The sequence below is a fragment of the Dendrobates tinctorius genome, unplaced genomic scaffold (assembly GCF_039654945.1).
Source record: "Dendrobates tinctorius isolate UK_male_01 unplaced genomic scaffold, ASM3965494v1 ptg000004l, whole genome shotgun sequence".
In the NCBI taxonomy this organism is placed as follows: Eukaryota; Metazoa; Chordata; class Amphibia; order Anura; family Dendrobatidae; genus Dendrobates; species Dendrobates tinctorius.
The window spans coordinates 663,347-688,666 of NW_027361672.1; the positions used below are offsets into that span (position 1 = coordinate 663,347).

Consider the following 25,320-nt stretch of genomic DNA (forward strand, 5'->3'; position numbering starts at 1 on the left):
TTTCCCTTAGACCAGATGGATAAGTTAGTTAAAGCAGTAAGGTCCACCATGGGGGTAGCAGACACAAAACCGGAACTTTCGGCACAGGACGTGATGTTCGGAGGCCTAGATCCCAGAAAGCGCAGATCCTTTCCGCTGAATGATAAAGTCCAGAACCTAATAGATAGAGAATGGAAAAAGCCAGAAAAAAGAGGTTCTTTGCCACCCGCCTTCAAACGAAGGTACCCGTTTGATGACCCAGTGGTAACCAAATGGGACAAGGCCCCTAAGCTGGACGCGGCAGTGGCCAAAGCCTCCAAAAAGTCCTCCATACCTTTCGATGACATGGCCTCCTTAAAAGACCCGCTAGATAAAAAAGCGGATTCTTTTCTGAAAGGAACATGGGAGATGTCAGCGGGTGCCTTGAGACCAGCGGTAGCGGCCACATGTACGGCCAGATCCTTGATGGTCTGGCTGGATCAGCTGGATTCCCAATTGAAGGATGGAACCTCAAGAGCATACATTCGAAAAGCTTTACCAGTTATCCAAAGTGCTGCTGCTTTTCTGGCTGATGCGTCAGCAGATTCTGCGAGGATGGCGGCTAGAACCGCAGGTTTATCCAACGCAGCTCGAAGGGCTCTCTGGTTAAAATGCTGGCCAGGAGACATCCAGGCCAGATCTCGACTCTGTTCCATTCCTTGTGAGGGCGAATACCTGTTTGGGCCCGTCCTGGATGAACTTTTAGAGAAGGCCGGGGACGATAAAAAGAAGTTCCCCAGTCTGCCGAACCCCTCTTTTAGACGCCCCTTTACCAGGAAAGGATATTTCCGTAGGAGGCCGTCCAGGGATCAGGGCAGATGGGATGACAAAAGGAGAGGTACTGGATTCATGTTTGGAGGAGGGGGGCGCCAGGAAGGTCCAGCACGGGACACTAAAAAGCCGCCCCAATGACTAGTTGCTCCGGTAGGGGGGAGACTAGCTGCCTTCTACCCGGCCTGGACATATCTCTAATAGCAACTGGATACTGGGGGTGGTAGCTGCGGGCCTACGACTAGAATTCTCCCGGGTTCTCCAAGATCGTTTTAAGGTCACTCCTCTTAGGTCATCCTCTTCAGAACAGTCTGCCCTGGAAGCTGAAGTTCGGGATCTTTGCCATAAAAAGGTCCTAACTAAAGTTCCAGAGGAAGAAAGGGGGAAAGGTTTCTACTCCCCTTTGTTCCTGGTCCGCAAGCCAGACAGTTCCTTTAGGACCATAATAAATCTTAAATCCCTCAATGAATTCCTGGTCACACGCCCATTTAAGATGGAAACAATTAATTCAACAATAAAATTACTGTTTCAAAACTGCTTCATGGTGGTGTTAGATTTGAAAGATGCCTACTACCATATACCCATTCATGCAGATCATCAGAGTTTTCTCAGAGTGGCAGTGCAGTTAGATGGGTCAGTTCAACATTTCCAGTATGCGGCCCTTCCCTTTGGGGTGGCAGTCGCTCCCCGTGTGTTTACTAAAGTAGTAGCGGAAGTTATGGCCCATCTACGTGAATTAGACATTTTAGTAGTTCCCTACTTAGATGACTTCTTGATTGTAGGGAAAACGGCTAACCATTGTTTGCAACAGCTACAAAGGGCAAGGTCTGCCCTAGAACGGTTAGGATGGCTGCTTAACATTAAAAAATCTCGGTTACAGCCGATGAGAATCCAACAATACTTGGGCCTCATCCTAGATTCCGTAAAACAGGAATGCCGTCTGCCCCCAGAGAAGCTGGTTCGCCTACACTATCAGGTCCTGAACGCTTCCAATAACCCGACCATGTCCCTCAGGAAAGCCATGTCCCTTCTAGGTTCACTTTCCTCCTGTATCCCGGCGGTCCAGTGGGCCCAGTTTCATTCAAGAACTCTACAGGGCGAGGTCTTAAGGCATCAAAAAATGCTTGGGGGTTACTTAGAGGGCCAGCTAACCTTGTCCCGAAACACAAGGGAGTCCCTAGAATGGTGGCTAGATGAGAATAATTTATCCAGAGGGGTTCCCTGGGAATATGACATATCCCGCATAATCACCACGGATGCTAGCCCTTCCGGTTGGGGGGCTCATATGGGGGAAATTCTGGTCCAGGGCCTATGGGAGCATCATCAGATAGAGATGTCATCCAACTTGAAAGAATTGACAGCAGTAGAGCTGGCGGCTAAAGAACTGCTTGTGTATCTACAGGGCCATCATGTGCGAGTGTTCTCCGACAATCTGGTCACCGTAGCGTATATCAACCACCAAGGCGGGACCCGTTCCAAATCCCTGATGAATGTAGCACAACGGCTGTTCCAGCTAGCAGAGCAGCATTTCCTATCATTAACAGCTCTACATATAAAGGGGAAAGAAAACACCACGGCAGATTTCCTGAGCCGCAATCTCTTAAGGCAAGGAGAATGGTCCCTAAAAAAAACTCTATCTTCGACCTGATTGTACAGAAGTGGGGACTGCCAGAGATAGATCTCTTCGCCACCAAAGAAAACAGGAAAGTAAGACAGTTTTGCTCACTAAATCCCAGAGAAGACCCCCTGGCGGTAGACTCCTTGCTGATAAAGTGGGATTTCGGGCTAGCCTACGCCTTCCCTCCCCTATCGCTATTACCTCTAGTGGTGAGGAAAATCAGGAGAGACAGAGCGAAAGTTATAGTGATCGCTCCGTTTTGGCCCAGGAGGGCTTGGTTCTCATGCCTCAGGACCATGTCAGTGTCCGATCCTTGGGTCCTGCCGGAGATCCCGGATCTCCTATCCCAGGGCCCAGTCTTTCATCCTCAGGTGGCTGGCCTACATCTGACGGCGTGGAGTTTGAACGGGCACTGCTGAAAGATAAAGGCTTCTCCCCAGACCTGGTTGACACTCTACTTAAAAGTAGAAAGATCACTACTACCAAGATCTATGTCAGAATTTGGAAGAGATTCCTAAAGAACTCTAGAGTAGTCGCTGGGGGTTCGGCTCCTATAAATCAAATCTTAGAATTTCTTCAGAAAGGTCTAGAAATGGGGCTCTCCACTAGTACCCTCAAAGTCCAAGTTTCAGCCTTGGGGGCCCTCTTTAGCTGCAACATCGCGGGTAATTACTGGATCAGTAGATTCATCAAGGCAGCTGGTAGATCCAGGCCAGTGGTGAAGGATAGATTCATGCCATGGGACCTGAACCTAGTCCTTACAGCCATGACAGAAGCTCCATTCGAACCCATCTCATCAGCCTCTATAAAAAACCTGTCCCTCAAGGTAGCCTTCCTGGTAGCTCTAACCTCAGCTCGTAGAGTAAGCGACATCCAGGCATTATCTAGGCGTCCTCCTTATTTACAGTTTAAGGACGATAGGGTAATACTCAGACCTGACCCGGCGTACTTACCGAAGGTAGTTTCTAGCTTTCATAGAACACAGGAAATAGTCCTTCCATCCTTCCTCCCTAATCCAGCTAATGAGAAGGAAGAGAAATTACACACCTTAGATGTTAGAGAATGCCTTAAAGAATATCTAGCGGTTACTGACCCCTGGAAAAAAAGAGTGCCCTATTTATCTCCCATCAAGGTCCCAGGAAAGGCTGTAGAGTGTCAAAAAATACACTAGCTAGGTGGATTAGAGAGGCTATTTCAATTGCATACACCTCAAAGGGCAGACCGACACCTGCAAAAGTGAGGGCGCATTCCACCAGAGCCATGGCGTCCTCGTGGGCCGAGAGATCAGAAGTCTCCATTGACCAGATATGTAAGGCGGCTACTTGGTCCTCTCCGAGCACCTTTTATAATCATTATAGGCTAGACTTGGGTGCTTCCACAGACCTCTCTTTTGGTATAAGGGTACTGCAGGCTGTAGTCCCTCCCTAAATAGTTTTACTCTCTGTAATTCTCTCAGGTGGTGCTGTCATGGACGACCGATAAAGTCTTAGTTACTCACCGGTTAATGGTGTTTTTCGGAGTCCATGACAGCACCCGTATATTCCCTCCCTTTAGTTTAAATTTGGGTGTGCACTTCTTCCTCTTGTATGTACACTGGTAAGGAATAGTTGTGTAAAAGTACTGTATATAAATTTTGCCATTAACCATTGTGGTCCTCTTGTGCTCTGTAATCCAACTGATGTGTGGGAGAGGTGCCGCCCTTTTGTATCTGTAGGTTTCCTGTTCCTGAAGGGCGGATCCCCTCTCTCAGGTGGTGCTGTCATGGACTCCGTAAAACACCGTTAACCGGTGAGTAACTAAGACTTTTTTTTCAGTTTTCCATTAGGGGTAGGGTTAGGGCAGGGTTAGGGCTAGGGTTAGGGTTAGGGGTTGGGCTAGGGTTAGGGTTAGGGTTGGGCTAGGGTTAGGGTTAGGGTTAGGGTTGGGCTAGGGTTAGGGCTCGGGTCACGACTAGGGTTAGAATTAGGGTTAGGGCGAATTAGGGATTAGGGTTGGGATTAGGGTTAGGGTTGGGATTGGGGTTAGGGGTGTGTTTGGGTTAGGGTTGGAGCAAGAATTGAGGGGTTTCCACTATTTGCCAACTTTGGGGGTCTAAAAAATCACTTTTGTGGAAATAAAAAAAGACTTTATTTTCACGGCTCTGCGTTTATAAACTTTTGTGAAGCTCTTGGGGGTTCAAAGTGCTCACCACACATCTAGATAAGTTCATTAGGGGGTCTAATTTCCAAAATGGGGTCACTTGTGGGGGGTTTCCACTGTTTAGGCCCATCAGGGGCTCTGCAAGCGCAACATGATGCCCGCAGACCATTCCATCAAAGTCTGCATTCCAAAATGGCACTCCTTCCCTTCCGAGCTCTCCCATGCGCCCAAACAGTGGTTCCCCCCCACATATGGGGTATCGGCGTACTCAGGACAAATCGCATAACAACTGTGCGGGTATGATTTCTCCTGTTACCCTTGTAAAAATAAAAATTTTGGGGCGAAAAGTTCATTTTTGTGGAAAAAAATAGATTTCTTATTTTCACGGCTCTATGTTATAAACTTCTGTGAAGCCCTTGGGGGTTCAAAGTGCTCACCACACATCTAGATAAGTTCCTTAATGGGTCTAGTTTCCAAAATGGGGTCACTTGTTGGAGGTTTCCACTGTTTAGGCACATTAAGGGCTCTCCGAACGCAACATGGCATCCGATCTCAATTCCAGCCCATTCTGCGTTGAAAAAGTCAAACGGCGCTCCATCCCTTGCGAGCTCTGCCGTGTGCTGAAATAGTGGTTTACCCCCACATATAGGGTATCGGCGTATTCAGGAGAAATTGTACAACAAATTTTGTGGTTGATTTTCTCTTTTAACACTTGTGAAATTAAAAAAAATTGGTTCTGAAGTAAATTTTTTGCAAAAAAAAAAGTTAAATATTAATTTTTTTCCTTCCACATTGCTTTAGTTCCTGTGAAGCACTTAAAGGGTTAATAAACTTCTTGAATGTGGTTTTGAGCACCTTGAGGGGTCTAGTGTTTAGAATGGTGCCACTTTTGGGTATTTTCTGTCATGTACACCCCTCAAAATGACTTTAAATGTGATGTGGTCCCTAAAAAAAAAATGGTTTTGTAAATTTTGTTGTAAAAATGAGAAATCGCTGGTCAACTTTTAACCCTTATAACTTCCTAACAAAAAAAAAAATTTTGCTTCCAAAATTGTGCTGATGTAAAGTAGACATGTGGGAAATGTTATTTGTTAAGAAATTTGTGTGACACATCTCTCTGATTTGAGGGCATAAAAATTTAAAGTTTTAAAATTGCAAAATTTTCAAAATTTTCGCCATATTTCCATTTTTTTCATAAATAAATGCAAGACTTATCGAAGAAATTTTACCACTAATATGAAGTACAATATGTCATGAAAAAACAGACTTAGAATCAGCGGGATCCATTAAAGCGTTCCAGAGTTATAACCTCATAAAGGGACAGTGGTCAGAATTGTCAAAATTGGCCTGGTCATTAAGCTGCAAACTGGCTCTGTCGCTAAGGGGTTAAACATGCTTATCACCTAAGCCTGAATAGAAGCAAAAATAAACTTAACAAATATAAAATTATCAAACCCCCTTACGTCCACATTTTCATAGATCACATTGACTGAAATCAGACACCTTATCTCCAGCTCCACCTTATCCTCCATATAGCTCATATAACACATTTCAGTTTACCCAGATTACCACTCAAATCCTCTAATAGATACCAATCCGAATCCACAAAGGCGCTCATTAAGTCTTGAATTTCTCTGGTGGTCAGTGACGTTTCTATAAACACTCTCCATTTTTTAAAAATGTTTTTTGTCATTTTATCTTTATTTCTTTCTGTTTCTCTTTTTTCCAAAAATAAGACCGATGTTAAACCTTCCTTGATCTCTTTTATCCCTGGGAGTGTTTTAGCTAGCCAGTGTTGCAGAATTAGATGTTTTGTCACCATTGCAATGGTGTGAAATAAGTCATGTAGCCGTCCCCCTCTTGTTTTACCCGTCGTAAAGTGAAACAACCAACACAGTGGATCTACTTCTACCCATATCCCACAGATCTTCAGATACATATCCTGGACTTTTAACCAGAGTTCTTGTGTCCTGGGACATGCCCACAATCCATGTTCTGTGTCTGTTTTGGGCATTGTACGCCTATCAGGATTCTGCGGAGTCGGAGGTATATTGAAGCTACATAATGTTTTATGCATTATTCTGAACTATCTCTCCATTCTTCATTGATATGCTTTCTTACCAATTCCCAGCCCCACAGAATCTTATGCTCAAGTTCTTCATCATGTATGTTTTTCCCCATTTGTGAAATATTTTGCCCTTCCCTGAAGGGCGCAATATGTCCCTCAGCATCCCATATATTGAGGTGATAGATATTTCTCCAATGTCTTTGGTAACCAAGTCCTCCCATATTTCTGAATCGATTTCCTTCCTCACAACCTAAAGGAGGTCTAATACATAATGCTTTAATTGACTATATAACATCAAATGAAATCTCGGCAGCTCAAATTTGTCTACCACTTCCAATCCCGTCAACCAGCTGCCTTCTTGTAGATGTATTAAGTCCCCTAACGTCTGTATACCTTTCCTCAAACACTCTGTGTATAATTTATTTTCTATTCCTAATCTAAAGGCAGGAAATGCACAAGGATTCAGGTGTTTTGACACTCTCCACGACATTTTTAGTTTTTTTTTTTCTTACTGCCTTCCATGTGGCAATGGTAACATTACATATTACCGAATATTTAATGTTTGGCGGTATGTGTGACAGCGGCGTATGTAGCAGCGCCGTCAGGTCCCACAAACCACAAAATTCCGTTTCCAATTTGTAGTCAGTATATCGCCCCATTTTTTTAATCCAGTCTATTACATTCCTCATTAAACACGATAAATTATATCCCCTAATATTTGGCAATCCCACTCCCCCTCCCTCCTTTGTGTGCATTAGAGTTCTTATAGCCAATCTCGCTCTTTTACCCCTCCAGATGAATTTAGAAAAAGCCCTGTTTAATCCGAGAACATCTGCGTGACGAATTAACATTGGGATAGTTTGCATTGGATACAGTAATCTCGCAAAGTTTGTCATCTTTATTAGGTGGCAGCGTCCCAGCAGCGAGAGGGGTAGATTTCCCCACGTCTCCAACTCCTCTATTTTATCTATGATAGGCTTATAATTGAGATCATAAATCTGTTTTGGCGTTCTCCCCAAATTAATTCCCAAGTACTTTATAGAAGTTGTCGCTTTCGGGATACCCATTATATTACTCTCCTGGCCACGTTTTACCTCCCTCCTCAAGAACAGAATCTCACATTTAGACTTATTTAAACGAAAGCCCGTGAATTTTCCAAACTTTTCAATTTCAAGCAGCAGCATAGGGAGATCTTCCTCTGGGTTGTTCATGAACAGAATTGTCATCTGCAAATAGGGCATTTTTGACTCTCATTTCCCACCTTTATCCCTTTGTAGGAACTGCAATCACTTAAATATCTTGACATAGGTTCTATTGCCAATTTAAACAGTAAGGGGGACAGCGGGCACCCCTGCCTCGTTCCCTTTTTCAGCTCGAAGGCATCGGAGAGAAGCCCCGGCGTGTATACCCTTGCTTTGGTATTCTGACAGTACCGCCAAAAATTGTCTAAACCAGGGGTCCTCAAACTTTTTAAACAGGGGGCCAGTTCACGGTCCCTCAGACCATTGGAGGGCCGGAATATAGTTTTAAAAAAAAACTATGAACAAATTCCTATGGCCTGCCCTATGCACACTGCACATATCTTATTTAGAAGAAAAAAGAAACAAAACAAGAACAAATACAATTTTTAAAATGAAGAACAAGTGTTAAATCAACAAACTTACCAATATTTCAATGGAAACTGTGGGCCTGCTTCTGGCTAATGAGATGGTCAATGTCCGGTTCCATATTTGTCACTGCTAGTCGTAACAAGTGATGCAAGTGTTCATCAGTTAGTCTAGATCTGGTAGGAGATTTCAGGTGTTTCATTCTGGAAAAAGTCTGTTCACAGACATAAGTGCTGCCAAAGATGGTTGCCATTTTGAGTGCTTGCTTCCTGAGATTAGGATATGTCTCAGAGGGGAGAGATGCATAGAAATTAGGAAGGCTGCTTGACTTGAATGCGTCTTTCAGAGAGTCACAATTCTGTAGTTCAGCCAGTTCCATTTGGTAAACTGTATCCACATTTTCAATGTCAATAGAAAATGGGTTACGGAAAAGCTGTATGTCCTGTCCATGGAGATGAAGCTCTTTAAATCTAAATTCGAATTGCTTTAGTAAGATTTCCAGTGAATCCACACATGTTTTGTTTGGAAATGCAACCAGTGGTTTTTGCGCTAACAGATTTTGAGTTGTGGGGAGATGGCAGAAATTTTCCTCCTTCACTTGTTTGATGAGGAGGCCTAATTTTACTTCAAATGCTTTCACATGTGATTGCATATCACAGATGAGCTTCCCCTTTCCTTGAAGTTGCACATTGAAACTGTTAAGTAACTCTGTTACATCTGTCAGAAAGGCAAGGTGCCATTTCCATTCTGCATCATTGAGCTCTGGTATTTCTTTGTTTTTTGAAAGCAGAAATTCTGTAATCTGTGGAAGCAAGTCATAGAAACGTTTCAAAACTCTCCCTCGACTCAGCCAACGGACTTCTGTGTGGTACAGAACATCTTCATAGCCAACATTTAGCTCAGACAGAAATTCCTGAAATTGTCTGTGGTTTAATGCATTAGCTCTAATGAAGTTAACACAAGATACCACAATTTTCATAAGAGTCCCACTTCAGTGATTTACTACACAGCGCCTGTTGGTGGATTAAGCAGTGTATGGCTATTGGATGAGAATGGTTATACTTGTCCATCTCTTGGTTAATGCGAGCAATTACTCCTTTCTTAGACCCCACCATGCTAGGAGCACCATCAGTTGTCACACTGGCTAGTTTAGCCCAGTCCAGCTCCAAACCATTCACAGTTTGGCAAACCTTTTCATAGATGTCCTCTCCTGTAGTTGTTCCTTTGATGCTTTGCAGTGCAGCAAGCTCTTCTGTGACTTCAAAATAATCATTCGTCCCACGAATAAAAATTAGAAGTTGTGCAGAATCACGAATATCATTACTTTCGTCGAGTGCCAAGGAAAAATAGGAAAGTTTTTTTGCGGAGTTTTGCAAATGCTGATGCAAATTGTCTCCCATTTCTTCAATCCTTCGTGTAATTGTAGGTCCTGAAAGACTCACTGTACTAAATAAATCGACCTTCTCTGGACACATCTCTTTGGCTACAGAAAGAAGGCATTCTTTAACAAATTCTCCCTCCACGAATGGTCTGCCAGTGCACGCTATTAGCTTGGCAACTTGAAAACTTGCTCGCAGTGATGAAATATTTAGCTGCTTCTGCTTCACAAACGTATTTTGCTGAGTTGTCAATGTATTTTTTAGTTTTAATATTTTATCTTTTCTCACTTCTCCAACCAAACAATCATATTTATCTTTATGTTGAGTTTGATAGTGTCGACGCAAATTGTATTCTTTGAACACAGACACTATATTCTGGCATATCAAACAGACAGCTCTTTCCTTGTACTGCATGAAAAAGTAATCACAAGTCCACTGTTCCTTGAATATCCTACACTCCGAGTCAATTTTTCTCTTTCTCGATGTCATTGTTTCCTAGAGATTCAAAATCGCTATTAGTAAAATACCAATATATATACAGCTCTACAAAAACTACACCAGAAATAAAATTACCCACACGGAGACATACAGACTGCACTGCCCATCATTGCAATGTCATCAGTGCCTATCAATGCAGCCTTGCCAGTCCCCAATAGACAGGTAAATGTCCCCAATAGGCAGCATAGTAGTCCCCCATAGGCAGCATAATCCCCCATAGGCAGCATAGTAGTCCCCCATAGGCAGCATAATCCCCCATAGGCAGCATAATAGTCCCCCATAGGCAGCATAGTAGTCCCCCATAGGCAGCATAGGTCCCCAATAGGTAGCACAGGTCCCCATTAGGCAGAACAATGTCCCCACTAGGCAGGAAAATATCCCCACTAGGCAGAACAATGTCCCCACTAGGCAGAAAAATGTCCCCACTAGGCAGAAAAATGTCCCCAATAGGTAGCACAGGTCCCCATTAGGCAGAACAATGTCCCCACTAGGCAGAAAAATGTCCCCAATAGGTAGCACAGGTCCCCATTAGGCAGAACAATGTCCCCACTAGGCAGAAAAATGTCCCCAATAGGTAGCACAGGTCCCCATTAGGCAGAACAATGTCCCCACTAGGCAGAAAAATGTCCCCAATAGGTAGCACAGGTCCCCATTAGGCAGAACAATGTCCCCACTAGGCAGAAAAATGTCCCCAATAGGTAGCACAGGTCCCCATTAGGCAGAACAATGTCCCCACTAGGCAGAAAAATGTCCCCACTAGGTAGCACAGGTCCCCACTAGGCAGAACAATGTCCCCAATAGGACCCGGCATTAAAAAAAAAAAAAGTACTCACCTATGTCCCCGCACTGCTCTGAAGAGGCGCCCGCTCGTCTCCGTCTTCTTCCAGCACAGGCCCAGGCGGCGTGACATCATCAGACCGCGCAGGCGGCGTGATGACAATCACGTCGTCTCTGTGCACTGTGCTGTGGGAGGGCTGCGCAACGCCTTTCCTCGGCGCCTCGTCCCGCCTGCAATTACACGGCCCGCCGGCACTGAACTGCAGTGCAGTTCATGAGCTCAAAGTCGGCCTGGCGGGGGGCCGGATAAAAGTCTTTGGAGGGCCGCATGCGGCCCGCAGGCCGTAGTTTGAGGACCCCTGGTCTAAACGGACCTACCGGATTTTTTTTATCCAACACTTGACCCAGCCATGGCCACTTCACATTATCGAACGCTTTTTCTGCGTCCAGTGTGACCAAAGCTGGATCCTCTCCCTTATCCAAATGCCAGGGCTGTGGAGTCGGTAAGCCACAGTTGCGACTCCTACTCCTGGATTTTATCAGACTCCGACTCCTTCATAAATGGCCAATTCATAACAACAAATTTACTGTTGTAAAATATTAAACATCGTGCTTATTCAGTTTCTCACCATCATATAAGTAATCAGACCACTTAGAGCAAAAACTACATTTATTAGAATACAATTAGAATATAGCAAGTAACTTATAAACGTTTCTAAACTGTAAGTAAATATGCAATAAACACTTTTATGCAGTTAATAAGAAGAAATCTATAAATTTGTCCTCAGAAAAAGTTTTGCCTCTGTCAGATCCTCCTTCATGGATGCCCTCAAATCTGATCTAATTATTTTGAGAGCAGAGAACAACCTCTCTACACTAACTTGTGTTGGTGGCAAAGCAGTAACCACTCGGGCAACATCTCTGACAATGTCAGGATACAGAGGAATCGCTTGTTGCACTGTTATTTTTGATGAATGGTCAAATTTCTCAATTTCTTTTAGTGCACATGAAAAATTCTGCTGAAATGTACTGGCTGTGTTCCTTGATGGGGATGACTCTTCTATGCGGGAACGCTTTGCACGGTCCTTGTGATCCAAATATTTTTCGAAATTAAATTCTTCATCAGTTGATGATGAGGGTGAAGATGTAGCAGGACGACCAAATTCTTCTTGTTCCTCCTGACTGTTCTGCAACCCTTTCATCCTTACTGCTATTTCAAACAGAGCTTCTTTTCCTTTACTTAGCTGTTGCTCATCTAGAAGAATCCGATGCATTGGGTCTACATAAACAGCTGCCAAAAGAATGTTATTTTGTAATAGTAGCTCCTCTCTCCGTTTCATTGATGTAGCAATGCCACTTGCAATTAACCCTCCTCATTGGGACAGGCGAAACATCAGGTTCTTCCACTCCTTTAAGAAAATACCTGGAGTTAAGTCCTCTGCTTGTAATTTTTTAGTCACTGTAAATGGGTGCTCTAGCAATTTTTCCAGCTCAGTCACCTGATTCCACTGACTTTAATTTAGCATCAGTTGAGGGTTAGCCATGTCTACAAGAAAGGTTTTCAGTTCAACCAAGCGCTGAATCATTAAGTACTGCCCCATCGTGTGGCTTGATCAATAATTGCCCCTTTTCCAGCACGACTCTTCAAAATTGAGTTAACTTTAGGGGTTCTGGCAACAGTAGCCAATTTTCTCACCTTGCCAATCAGTGCAGCAGCATGTCCTTCTTGCAGACTGTCTCTTATAGCCAGCTGTAGCGTATGCACAACACAGCGCATGTGATGAATGAAAGAACATATTGACAGTTTCAACAAGATCATCTAAACTATCATGTTGCTGTTCATCTGAAGCAACTTCAGTTTGCTCCTCAGTTACAATACTGTGTTCCTCTATTTCAAACATTTCTGTGTCTGTGGACCCAGAATGTTCTTCTAGCTGCTGGTCACCATCATTACTCTCATTCATTAGCTTAATAGTACTTATCATATTTGAAGCATTGTCAGTTACGACAGAACTTGCTCTTTTTTAAATTCATAGTCTTGCAGAACCTTTTCCACCAAGACCTGGAGAAACTCGCTGGTGTGATGAGCTTTGGTGTCTTTTACTGCCAATGTCTTGGTAACTATTTCATTTTTGTCACAAACAAATCAGACATTGATGGCAAAATAGTTCACTCTGTGACGTGTGCAGGCATCAATTTTAAGAAACAGAAAGCGTCCCTTGAGAGTTTTTTTAAGTTCTTCCTTTTGTTTAAAAGCTTCTTCGATTACTAATTTTCTAATACTCTCTCTCTCCAGAGAAACACCAAGCTTGCGGGCCATTTCCCCATTCAGACACACAAAAGCTGGTCGTGAAAATAATGAAATAGGCACACTATCCTTTACAACAAGCTCTATGATCTGTTTTTTAAATGTATCTACTGTCATTGTCACAGTAACTTTGTCACTGACAAAATATCTTGCAACTGATGGCTGCAAAGTTCTCTGCTCCTTTGTTTGGCTGGAAGAGCTGGGCACTGGTTCATTGGTTTGGATGCAGTCTTTCTCATCCACTGCTTTCAGTACTTCTGGATGAAAGCGCTGTAAATGTCTCTTTAGATTAGAAGCTCTGGTAGGAGCATTTTTATCTTTGCCTGAATATGCACTCATCTTGGCTTCACAGCATTTGTTTTCGTCTGGATCATTTGTCATACACTGACAGACATAATGTTTTCTATCTTGAGTGATGGTGAAATGTTCAAATACAGCTGATTTAATGTGATGCTTCTTTGACATTCTCAGGTTTTTAATTCTGCATTCACAATCCAAATGACAATTGTTTTTCCTAAAAACAATTGTACAAAATTATTGCCAGGTCGTACAACTGATATAGTGGTCAGTAATACTGTTATTATTCCTCATGTACTCACAGTTAACTGATGCAAAGTTTGTTGAAAGGATAATACTTCTTACAGTCTTCCTCTTCTGAGTAGCAGGCAGCTGTGAGATGCTTGGAAGACGCACACCTAGTATGATCTAGTCTAGAGGAGGAGCTTTACTACTAAGTATTTGCAACACATTTTCACTTTCAGTTTCATACATTGTAAGTAGGGGGGTTGGGGCAGCATGAAGTTAACCAAGTATAAGATTAGATAAGGGCAGTGGAGAACAGTGACACATAAGAAGTAAGAAATGTCTCTATCTCCAGCAGAACTGCTTATCACTGTTGTTCATAGTTTGATAGAACATATATATTTGAGTAACATTTATAAAGTTCATATGAAAGTTCAATTATGAAATATTAATACATTTTTTTTTTAAAGCTGGAGTCGGTACTTTTCTACCGACTCCAACCAAAACTGACTCCGACTCTGACTCCACAGCACTGCCAAATGCTTCCCTCTAATCTTGTTTAGCAATAACATGGCTTTCCCTATATTGGTAACGGCTGATCTTCCCTTCACAAAACCTGTTTGTTGCTTTGATATCAATCTAGGCAGTATCCTAGCCAGCCTGTCTGCCATTATTTTTGAGAGAAGTTTAACATCTTGATTTATTAATGATATCGGCCTATATCCTGAAGGGTCTTCCAAATCCTTCCCCTCCCTTTGGGAGAAGCTTTATGTAGGCCGTATTCATCCCTTCTGACATAGCTTCCCCTTGCAAAACGTGATTATGTAAATCTTTAAGTTTGGGAACTATTTTCTTATTCAGCGCCTTATAAAATGAACCATTAAATCCATCGGGCCCTGGAGCCTTATTGGCCCCCAGTCCTTTTATTGCCATACTAATTTCTTCCTCCTTGATGCAACCATTTAAATCCTGTAATTCCTCCTCCGTCAGTTTAGGGATATCAACTCTACCCAGCCATGTCTCCCCCGCTACATCTTGATGATCCTCATCCTTGTATAACCTAGCATAGAATTTGCCCAGCACTCTGTTTATATCTTTGGGATTAGTCAGTTGTTGTCCTTTTTTATCTCTAATTGTCATTATAGATGTACCCACATATATTCCTCTAGCCAAATTAGCCAGTATTCTCCCTGCTTCGTCACCATACCTATTTAATTCTACCTCCCAGTGACTTCTATATAATTGCTCTTTTTTCCACCCATTCTTCAAAGTTTTTTTTGGCCCGCATCCATTTATCTTTATCCTCATCCAGTAGGGAGTTCTTATATTTTGTATAGGTGCTCCTAACTTGCTGCTTGCTGCTAAGTACTGCTCTTTTATTCGTTATTTTTATTCTGTGTGTAAGCCATGTTTCCCCTTATCACCACCTTCGCTGTTTCCCAATATAGTCTAGGGTTAGATTTGTGCTCCTCATTATACATTGCAAACTCTGTCCACCATTCCCCCATCCGTTTCACAAAATCTTGCTCTTTTGTCATGTTTCCTGGAAATCGCCATAAATAGTCCGTCCCTTTTCTGATGTGCGTCAGCTAAGCCTAGAGATATAGGACTATGATCAGATATCACCATGTCCTCAATATTGACATCACACATTTTGTGTAGTATCTGACACTATAGAACATGTCTATTCTCGACCATGTCTTGTGTGCATGAGAGTAATGTGAAAATTCCGGATCCATAGGGTGTGACGTTCTCCACGCATCTTTCAGCTGCCAGTTCGATATCATATCTTCCAAATAACCTTTTTTTTTCCCCCTATATCTCTTCCCTTCTCCTGGATTTAATCTTATTAAGCTCCCTTTCCTGTCCTCTTCCTGTCCTATGATTATGTTGTTAACACTATCAGCCAGTATTTTGTTCTGTAAGGACATAAAAAATTTCTATTGATTTATGTTCGGGGCATATATATTGTACAAGGTAATACTTTCATTATTTATCTCTAATTTCAAACGGATTAACCCCTTCACGACCTGTGACACAGCGTATGCATCATGAAAGTCGGTGCCAATCTGACCCATGACTCATACCCTGTGTCATGACTTCAAAGCCCCCCTGCGGGTCGGGTGACCGGGGTCAATGAAAGGTCACCCGACCCGCAGATAAAGGGGACTTTGTTCTAAACCACAGGGGGCGTTGCTTCGCCCCCACGTGGCTACGATCGCTCTGATTGGCTGTTTCACTTTTAACAGCCAATCAGAGCGATAGTAATATTTCATCAATGAAAATTGATGAAATATTGCAATCCAGCCATGGCCGAAGCTGAAGTAGCATCGGACATGGCTGGAGACACTGAATTAAACCCCCCCCGATACTCACTAACCCCCTCTGGCCGTCCCGGTCCATGGGCGCCGCCATCTTGGAAAATGGCGGGCGCATGCGCAGTGCGCTCGCTGGCATTTCCCAGCGGCAGATTCTTCTTTCTTTTTTTTTTTTTACTTTGATCACTGTGATAAACGCTCAGTGATCAAAATAAAAAAAAAAAAAAGTAAATCACTGCCCCCCTTGTGACCCCCCCCCCCCCCCCCCCCCCCATAGGGACAAATAATAAAATATTTTTATTTTTCAATTATGGTTAGAAATAGGGTTAGGGGTGGGTTGGGGTTGTGATTTAGGGTTAGAGTTGGGGTTAGGGGGTGTGTGTGGCCTAGCAGCATGTGAGGAGGACGTGGGTCTGCTGAGCTCCCACACACAGCTACTGATTACTGCCATTATATCCCCACAGCATGGTCAGTAACTAATCTGTGTGCATTCCTGAGACCTGCGGGTGCCGCTGGACAGAGACATTCAGCCTCTAGCCCTAAATCATGCGAAAAAAAGGTCAGAGAAGAGTGACTAATGAGCTGGGGCCTGGGTCCCAAGATGGAGCTGCTAACATAGTGCGTGCTCTGGAGGAAGCAGCTGCAGACAGTGAGGCCAGGAACAGGGAGGTGGCAGCCCGGCTGAGACGCTTTGCCAGAGTGGAGGAGGCAGAGCGCGAGTCCCTCCAGGAGACAGATGAAGAGCTGGAGTCTGCAGGTGAAGGTATGGATCCGGAGGTGGGAGAGGAGGAGGCCACAGGCTCTGGAGGTCGGGAGAAGCAGGACGCTGCAGCCAGCTGGGGAGAACTAGTAGAGCAAAACAAAAGCCAGCTCCAAGCACTGCAGCTGCAAATGCCAACTGAACCTACTATCAAAGATGTGCTGATGGCAGTTATGCAGTGTGAGTCTGCTATTTCTTCTGTGCTCACTCAGCTGGGTTATTTACAAGAATCCATGCAAAATGTGAGGCATGAACTGCACACCGTTAAAGACGGAACCGGGCAACTTGAGAAACGAGTCGGAGTTGTGGAGGGTACTGTGTCTTAGTCAGCGCAGCATCATAAAGAACTTAATAGAGATATGGTTGCTGTGTGGGCCAAAACTGATGACCTAGAGAACAGGTCTAGACGGAACAACGTCTGCATTGTTGGCATGCCTGAACGTTATGAAGGCAAAAATCCTACTGTTTTTATTGAAGCCTGGATTAAGGAGAAAATAGGAACTGATAAACTCATTTATATGCTGTGGAACGTGCTCACAGGGTTCCTACCCGCCCTCCTCCTCCTGGTTGCCAACCGAGGCCTATCTTGGCTAAAATTCTCCACTATAGGGACAGGGATAATATCCTTAGATACTCAAGGGAACATCCTGACTTTTCTATTGATGGCTCCAGAGTTTCTTTTTACCCTGACTTCTCGCCAGAAGTCCAAAGAATGAGAGCTAAATTTATGGACATCAAAAAACGTCTAAGGGCCATAGGTATCCGATATTCTATGATATTCCCGGCCAAGCTGCGGGTCGAGGCCCGGAACAAAATTCACTTTTTTCTGTATGCTAAAGATGCTATGGACTGGCTGGATCTGAATGAACAGCAGCTGAGGAAGGATGAAGACCGGGAATGCGGCTGATGATGTATTTGCTACTTAGGACACTTAGATTGACTTTAATAAAGATGAACTGTTATTCTATTCACCTGGTTACTCCGTTTCCTCCTTGCATGCGTTTTACTATTGAGGCTGCCTATGCGGCATCAGTAGTAAAGAGATATAAAGTTAAAAAATAATTAAAAAAAAAAAGAAAAGGTTTTTCTCACCTTCCGGCGTCCCGCGCAGCATTCCCGATCCTCGCGATGCTCCCGGCAACTCCCGTTCCCAGTGATGCCTTTCGACAATGTCCTTTGACGTAGCGGTGTCGCAAGACTGCTACGGTATCCCGAAACCGCGACTTCATCAAAGGTCATTCCAGGATGGCATCCACTCAAGTATCTGTAAGAGGGTAAATGGAAGCATTTAATCCCCTCCATTACAGATGAGCAATGGGAGGACGCAATGGAGGCACATATGGTGGTATCTCTGGCTGCAACCTATAAGTTAATTCAATTGTATATTCTTCATCAATCCTATTTAACCCCAAGTAGGCTATATACATTTGGCAGAAGGACAACTGATGAATGTCACAGGTGTGGGGATGGTGGTGTGGATTTCTGACATCTTATTTGGAACTGCAGAATTATAAAAAGATATTGGAATGATGTAATAGCTACTTTGGAGCGGATAATTGGAATACCGATTGAATGTCGCCCAGAGTTATGTATTCTGGGTGTAGTGGATGAGGAAAGATGGACTCATTATGATAGAATATTTCTCCGGGAAGTTCTGTTTATGGCCAGGAAGGCGATAGCAGGGGGGGGGGGGGAAATCACCTTCATTTCGGCAGTGGAAAAACCTTAGTGAATGACGTGATTCCATACGAAAATATATAGACATAGAGGATGCCCCCAAAAGTTTCACAGGATTTGGGAAAGATGGTGCGACTCACCCTTGACACATCTAGCCCCTGATGTTATAACTTCCTCAGTTTCGCGGTATAACCCCTGAAACATACCTTCTTCAATGTATGAAAGTGGTGTTATAAGTGATCTTAAGAATAAATATCTATAACAATCTGAAAAAATACAGACTTAAACTCTGATAAAGAACCTGTTGGTTTGATGGTGCAATGCTTTGTAGGAATGTTATACTTTATTTGTAGTGTTTGTTTACTCTATTGTTGAAAGTATGCTTCGATATCTACTTTGGATGATAATGATATGCTGATCTGTATTCTATACTCCAAAGTCATATGCTTGTTGTATTAATTTGTGGAATCTTTCAATAAAGAGTTTTTTAAAAAAAATAAGGAAGTGTGGACTAGGTCAAGCTATTTGGCCAAGGCAGATTTAAGAAAACCCAGCAGTAAAACCCTGCAGAAAAGGGTTGGGTGCATCAGTGTTAGCTTGCAAGCTGCAGAGCAGGTGGCTCTGCACATCCAGCTTGTGTGAAGTCAACACGGAGCCAAGGAAAGAACGCCTTGGGCCCCCTCAAAGTAACACAGTGATGTTGTCACTCACGGCAACAGTTTCTAAGGCGGACTGTTTTGACGCCCCGGCTGCGACCTGCAGGATACCGTTTTGCCTTTTAAGTTGTGAATTTTTGGGCAATAAAGACATTTGCGTTGAACTGAGTCACTGCTTCATTACCGCACGGTGTGAACACCACCGCACTACAGTATGTACACCGCTTCCACTACTTACGAGAGTGCAATTCAGTCAGAATGGTGTTTTGCTCTCCCATCACCCATCAGCAGCTACTTGCAGGGTTCTCTTTTGTTCATTCCCTTTTCATTTTGTTGATTTGATAAAATAAATTACTAGCACGTTTGTTTCTTTTTTAAGTTTCTTTGTAGCATGTTATTCCACACCTGCCTAAAACTTTTGCACAGTGCTGTACTTATATTTTGACAGTTACGCTTTTATATTGATGACTAGAGATGAGCGAACTTGTTAGTAAACGTTCGAAAAATCTCAAATTCGGCACGAACGTAGCTCATTCATATTCAGATTCCTGAGCAGTTTCCCTCAAAGTTGCCAAAACTTGGTTTACAATTCGGTAAATGATCTTGTTTACACTAATGCTTTTGTTAGGAATTTGGCTAGGATAGTAGTGCTGTATGGTGAGTGGGTGGGGGTGTCCTTTATGAGGGGAGGTGGTGGGTAGAGGTCAAAGGAGCAGCGGAGTGTGTGTGTGTGTGTGTGTGTGTGTGTGTGTGTGTGTGTGTGTGTGTGTGTGTGTGTGTGTGTGTGTGTGTATATATGTATGTATATGTGTATATATTTTTTATATTAATTATTCGGCAGTCAATCAGAGAGCAGAAACCGTCCACAATGTCCAGACACTAGGGCTTCTATAATTGGCTGCCGAAGTCACATGACACTCTCCATAAAAAAGCAGACATGTGGTTTTGCTGGCACCATTTTGTCTGTTACAACGCAGAGCCGCTGCTACTGCTGTAAGTTGTCATATCATTAGATAGGACAGGATTCTATCGACCTTCAAGCATCAAACTAGTTTGTGCTATTAGTGTTGTGCAGGCAGGAGTCCACATTTCCTAATCCAAATCGTTTGGGCTAATACTGGGTTGCAGACAGGACTACGGAGGTCACATTTATTAATCCCAAATCGTTTGAGCTATTAATGGTATGCTTTGTTAGAGAGGGCATTGGAAAGTTTTTGCAAGCTTGAAAGCTGGATCATCTCCTCTCTTCATTTCTACATACGGAAGTGGAGATGCTTGTTTTTATTTCACCAAGCACGCCACGTCTCTTTTTTTTTTTTTTTTAATCCACCATAAAATTTCCTCCTGCACCTCACTCACAGTCCAGCAGTTTGTCTTGTTCACCCTACTCCACCGTCTCTCAGTAGCCAGCCATTGGTCCCGCAGTTGTGGTCACGTAAAAGAATGTTTCCTCCTACACATGGCAAAGCTAAGAGGTTGAACTCCACCATCTCCAATTTGTTGGCCACGGAAATGCTGCCTTTCCACTTGGTGGATACAGACGGTTTCAGAAATGATGGCCGTTGCATTCCCCCAGTACCAGATGCCCAGTTGCCATCACTTGTCTAAGAAATCTGTGCCAGCATGTCACAGACAACATCACCAGTTGCTTGAAATCTGTTTGCCAGGGTGCATTTCACCACTGACACGTGGACGAGCAAACATGGGCAGGGGCATTAATTCTCGCTCCCTGGTTGACTGGTGGCTTTGCGGGCAAGGGGTTGCGCCAAAAATCTTGAAATCCCCAGGGCTTGCGGGATAAACCTCTGTATCTAATACCTCTGCCTCCTCTAGGGCCTCCACCTGCGCCCTCACCCGCTCCCTTTAATGAGTATGCGTTCCAACAGTGCTGAGACAACCTCCCCAACCTCACCCTCCTCTATACTGCATAGCCAGGGCTCACCGCAGTCAAGCAGTGTTTAAATTAATATGTCTTTAAGATCGTAGTCACACAGCTCAAGAGTTGCGGACAACTATACAGGTCGAGTTTGAGCAACGGCTGACTCCACTGAGCCTGGATCCAGGGAAGGCCATGTGCGATAACCGTGCAAATCTGGTGGCGGACCTACGCCGCGGCAACCTCGCGTGCCTTGTGTGGCTCACATCCTCAACTTGATGATGCAGCACTTTCTCCACCACGAGTTGTATCGTTGGAGATCTTTCTGCTTACCGGTTGACCGTTTGATATGCAATGTGCCGACATGTTGGAGTGCCACTCTGCACATGTTGCAGTGACTGTGGCAGCAGCGATGAGCCCTGGTGCAGTATGTCCTTTTGCATAGCCAGGGCCAACGCAGTACGGACGTGGTGCAAATCACAGTTGCAGAGTGGCCACAGATGGAGGTCCTCTGCATAGTTTTGAAATGGCAACTAAGATGGTTAGCGCTGACAATGCCGTCATGAGCATCACTATTCCAGTCATTTACGTGCTGGAACACACTTTAGAGTCTGTGGAAGGAGGTGTTGGTCCTAGAGGAAGATATGGAAGCTGAGGATGCAGAAGCGATAGCAATATCTCGAAGTTCTGTCGTTGCATAGGCGGGTACCATGTGAGAGTGGATTACAGCATTCGAGGGGGGGTTCATAGTACAGCAGCAGTGTAAGTGGCATAAGTAGTTTCACATTGTTACCACGGCTGGTCAGGAGCCAGAGTCTCCAGGAGTGGACCCTCTGGACCGTGGCACTGAGGGGGCCCGGGCGAGCTGCCAGGTGGAACCGACCTCTATACAGGGATCGTTAGGAGCAGGCCCAAGGGTTCGGGTACCACGATAGCCGGTAGCGATACGGGCGGCTCAGGATGGACTGGAGTAGGTGTGCTGGACTGGAGTGTAGACCACAGGACAGCGCAGGATCACTGGAGTAAGACTGGAGCGTGGATAGATGGATGGAGCAGGAACACAGGAGACAGGACTGGAGTAGAACTGTAGGGCTGGAGTGTGGATAGCAGGATGGAACAGGAACACCGGAGGCAGGAATGGAAGAGGACTGAAGGACTGGAGCGGGGATTACCGGACAGAGCACCGGACTGCAGGGAACACGGATAGTAGGACTGCGAGGCTGCAGCAGGAATCACTGAAGACAGGACTGCGAGACTGCAGATAGCACACGAGGAAGCAGGGCCCAGTGTGCTAGGAAACACAACGATCAGGGGCCTCCCTCAGCGGGGAGCGGCCTGATATGCCCCTGTCTGGTCTGCCATTGGTCAGTGGGTGCTTCCGGGTCAGGGCATTGCCGGAGCACAAGTAACAGGAGGGAGGCGCGGCCGCAGCCTATGACGCATGCAGAGACCCCGTCGGCCGCGAGCCTGTCAGAAGGAACCGCCGTGGCAGTCGGGCGGCGGAGGGCTGCGGCGTGGGAGCGGAGGCCAGGTGAGTATGCCAAGGCGGCGTGACACATTTTTTGCACCAACCTGTGCAGCAGCAGAACAGAGTACAAGTCTGACACGTGAACGACTGGAGAGGATGGTGCAGGAGTATCTGAAGCTAAGTATAAATGCCATCAGGGGGTAATTTAGACCCTTTTTTCATTTTGATCTTCAAAAATAGAGTGGCCTGAGCTCGCCTGTCACGCCTTGGAGGTTATCATGCCCAGCAGCCAGCGTTCTCTCAGAACGTGTCTTCTGTGCTGTTGGTGGTGTCGTGACAGATAAGAGCATCTGGCTGTCCCATGAAAATGTAGACCGCTTAACTTTCATCAAGATGAACAAGTCATGGATCTCCAATGAGTTTTGCATCCCAGTGGACTGGGCAGAGTAGGCGATGGTGTCGTTTTAAGTGTGATAATAATCTTTATTTTTATATAGCTCTAACATATTCCGCAGCGCTTTACAGTTTGCACACGTTATCATCACTGTCCCCGATGGGGCTCACAATCTAAATGATGCATTGATCTTGTGTTATTGCAGTGTGTGACTCCTTTGTCTGCTGTTGCTGCTGATGTTAGTTTCTTGAAATGGGGAGACTCAAACTTTGGTCTCCATCTGGTGGGTTGCCTGTAGTGGAAGGGATGTCAGAGGCCCATTATACTACAGTGGGTACGGAAAGTATTCAGACCCCTTTTAAATTTAAATTTTTCACTCTGTTTAATTGCAGCCATCTGGTAAATTCAAAAAAGGGTTTTTTTTTTTTTTCCTCATTAATGTACACTCTGCACCCCATCTTGACTTAAAAAACAGACATGTAGAAACATCTGCGAATTTATTAAAAAAGAAAAGCTGAAATTATCACATGGTCATAAGTATTCAGACCCTTTGCTCAGTGTTGAGTAGAAGTATCCTTTTGAGCTAGTACAGCCATGAGTCGTCTTGGGAATGATGCTACAAGTTTTTCACACCTGGATTTGGAGATCCTCTGTCACTCTTCCTTTCAAATGCTCTCCAGTTGCATCAGGTTGGATGGTGAACGTTGGTGGACAGTCATTTTCAGGTCTCTCCTGAGATGCTCAGTTGGTTTTAGGTCAGGGCTCTGGCTGAGCCAGTCAAGAATGGTCACAGAGTTGTTTTAGCTGTGTGCTTAGGATCATTGTCTTGTTGGAAGGTGAACCTTCAGCTAAGTCTGAGGTCCAGAGCACTCTGGAAGAGGTTTTCATCCAGGATATCTTTGTACTTGGCCGCATTCATGTTTCCTTCAATTGCAACCAGCCATCCTGTCCCTACAGCTGAAAAACACTCCCATATCATGATGCTGCCACCACCATGTTTCACTATTTGGGATTGTATTGGGCAGGTGATGAGCAGTGCCTGGTTTTCTCCACACATACGGCTTAGAATTATCACTAATCTTTGTCCCATCAGACCAGAGAATCTTAATTCTCATAGTTTGGGAGTATGTCATGTGTGGTTTTTTTTTTTTTGCAAACTCTATGCAGGCTTTCATATGTCTGACATTGAGGGGAGGCTCTGCCATAAAAGCCCAACTGCTGGAGGGCTGCAGTGATGGTTGACTTTGTGGAACTTTCTCCCATCTCCCTACTTCATCTGTGGAGCTCAGTCAGTGATCTTGGGGTTCTTCTTTACCTGTCTCACCAAGGCTCTTCCCCCATGATTGCTCAGTTTGGCTGGATGGCCAGGTTGAGTACTGCAGAAATTCTTTTGTAACCTTGGCCAGATCTGTGCCTTGCCACAGTTCTGTCTTTGAGCTCTTTTGGCTAGTTCATTTGACCTCATGATTCTCATTTGGTCTAACATGCACTGTGAGCTGTGAGGTCTTATATAGACTGGTATGTGCCTTTACAAATCAAGTTCTATCAGTTTAATTAAGCAAAGCTGGACTCCAATGAAGGAGTGGAACCATCTCAAGGAGGATCATGAGGAAATGGACAGCATGTGGCTTAATTATGAGTGTCTGAGCAAAGGGTCTGAATACTTATGACCATGTGATATTTCAGTTTTTCTCTTAATAAATTTGCAAAAAATTCTACGTTTCTGGTGTTTTTTTTTTTCAGTCAAGATGGGGTGTACATTGAGGAAAAAATGAACTTTTTTGAGTTTACCAAATGGCTGCAATGAAACAGTGAAAAATTTAAAGGGGTCTGAATACTTTCTGTACCCACTGTATTTCTACTCTGGGTAAATTGCCACACACTACTAAAGTGGCATCAATCATTTTTTTGAAATGTTTGAACTCCAAGTTGGGTCTCCTTCATGTGTGTTGCCTGTAGCAATAGGGCTCCCAGACTGGCAGGCCTGAACTTAATTCAGTCAACTACCTGTGTTACTATCCTTCAATTTTTTTTGTAACATTAGTGGACTACTAAGCTGATATTTGTGCCACCTGAGTGTGGCTGTGCAAAAATTAAGTTTGAGCTGTTGCATGAGGTATCAGGCTCCCAGCAAAGAAGGCCTACACTGGCCCCTAACCCACCTGGTCTTAATTGAAACTTCAATTCAAAGCTCTAAATGCTGGCCCAGACCTTGATACCTCGTGCATGGCATATGGCTGACTGTTGCTGTGCCATTATAAAAGGTTCTACTGTGGGTATTGATGCCACTTTTCTTTGTGTCTGCCCTTAATTTTTAGAATTGTTTTGACTCCCAGTTGGGTCTCCATGTATGTTGCCTGAATCTAGAAGGGCTCTCAGAGCACCAGGCCTACACCTGTCACTCATTCACCTGTTACTGATCAATGCTTCAGCTAGAAACGCTGGTCCACGCCCTGTCCCATGCAT

At 44.2% G+C, this 25,320-nt stretch overlaps 1 protein-coding gene across 2 annotated transcripts in view; it reads left to right on the forward strand.

Annotated features, from left to right (window-relative positions):
• KDM1B (lysine demethylase 1B) overlaps window positions 1-25,320 on the forward strand; it is a 132,340-nt gene that overhangs the window by 13,995 nt on the left and 93,025 nt on the right. The gene's annotated exons all lie outside the window — the stretch shown is intronic.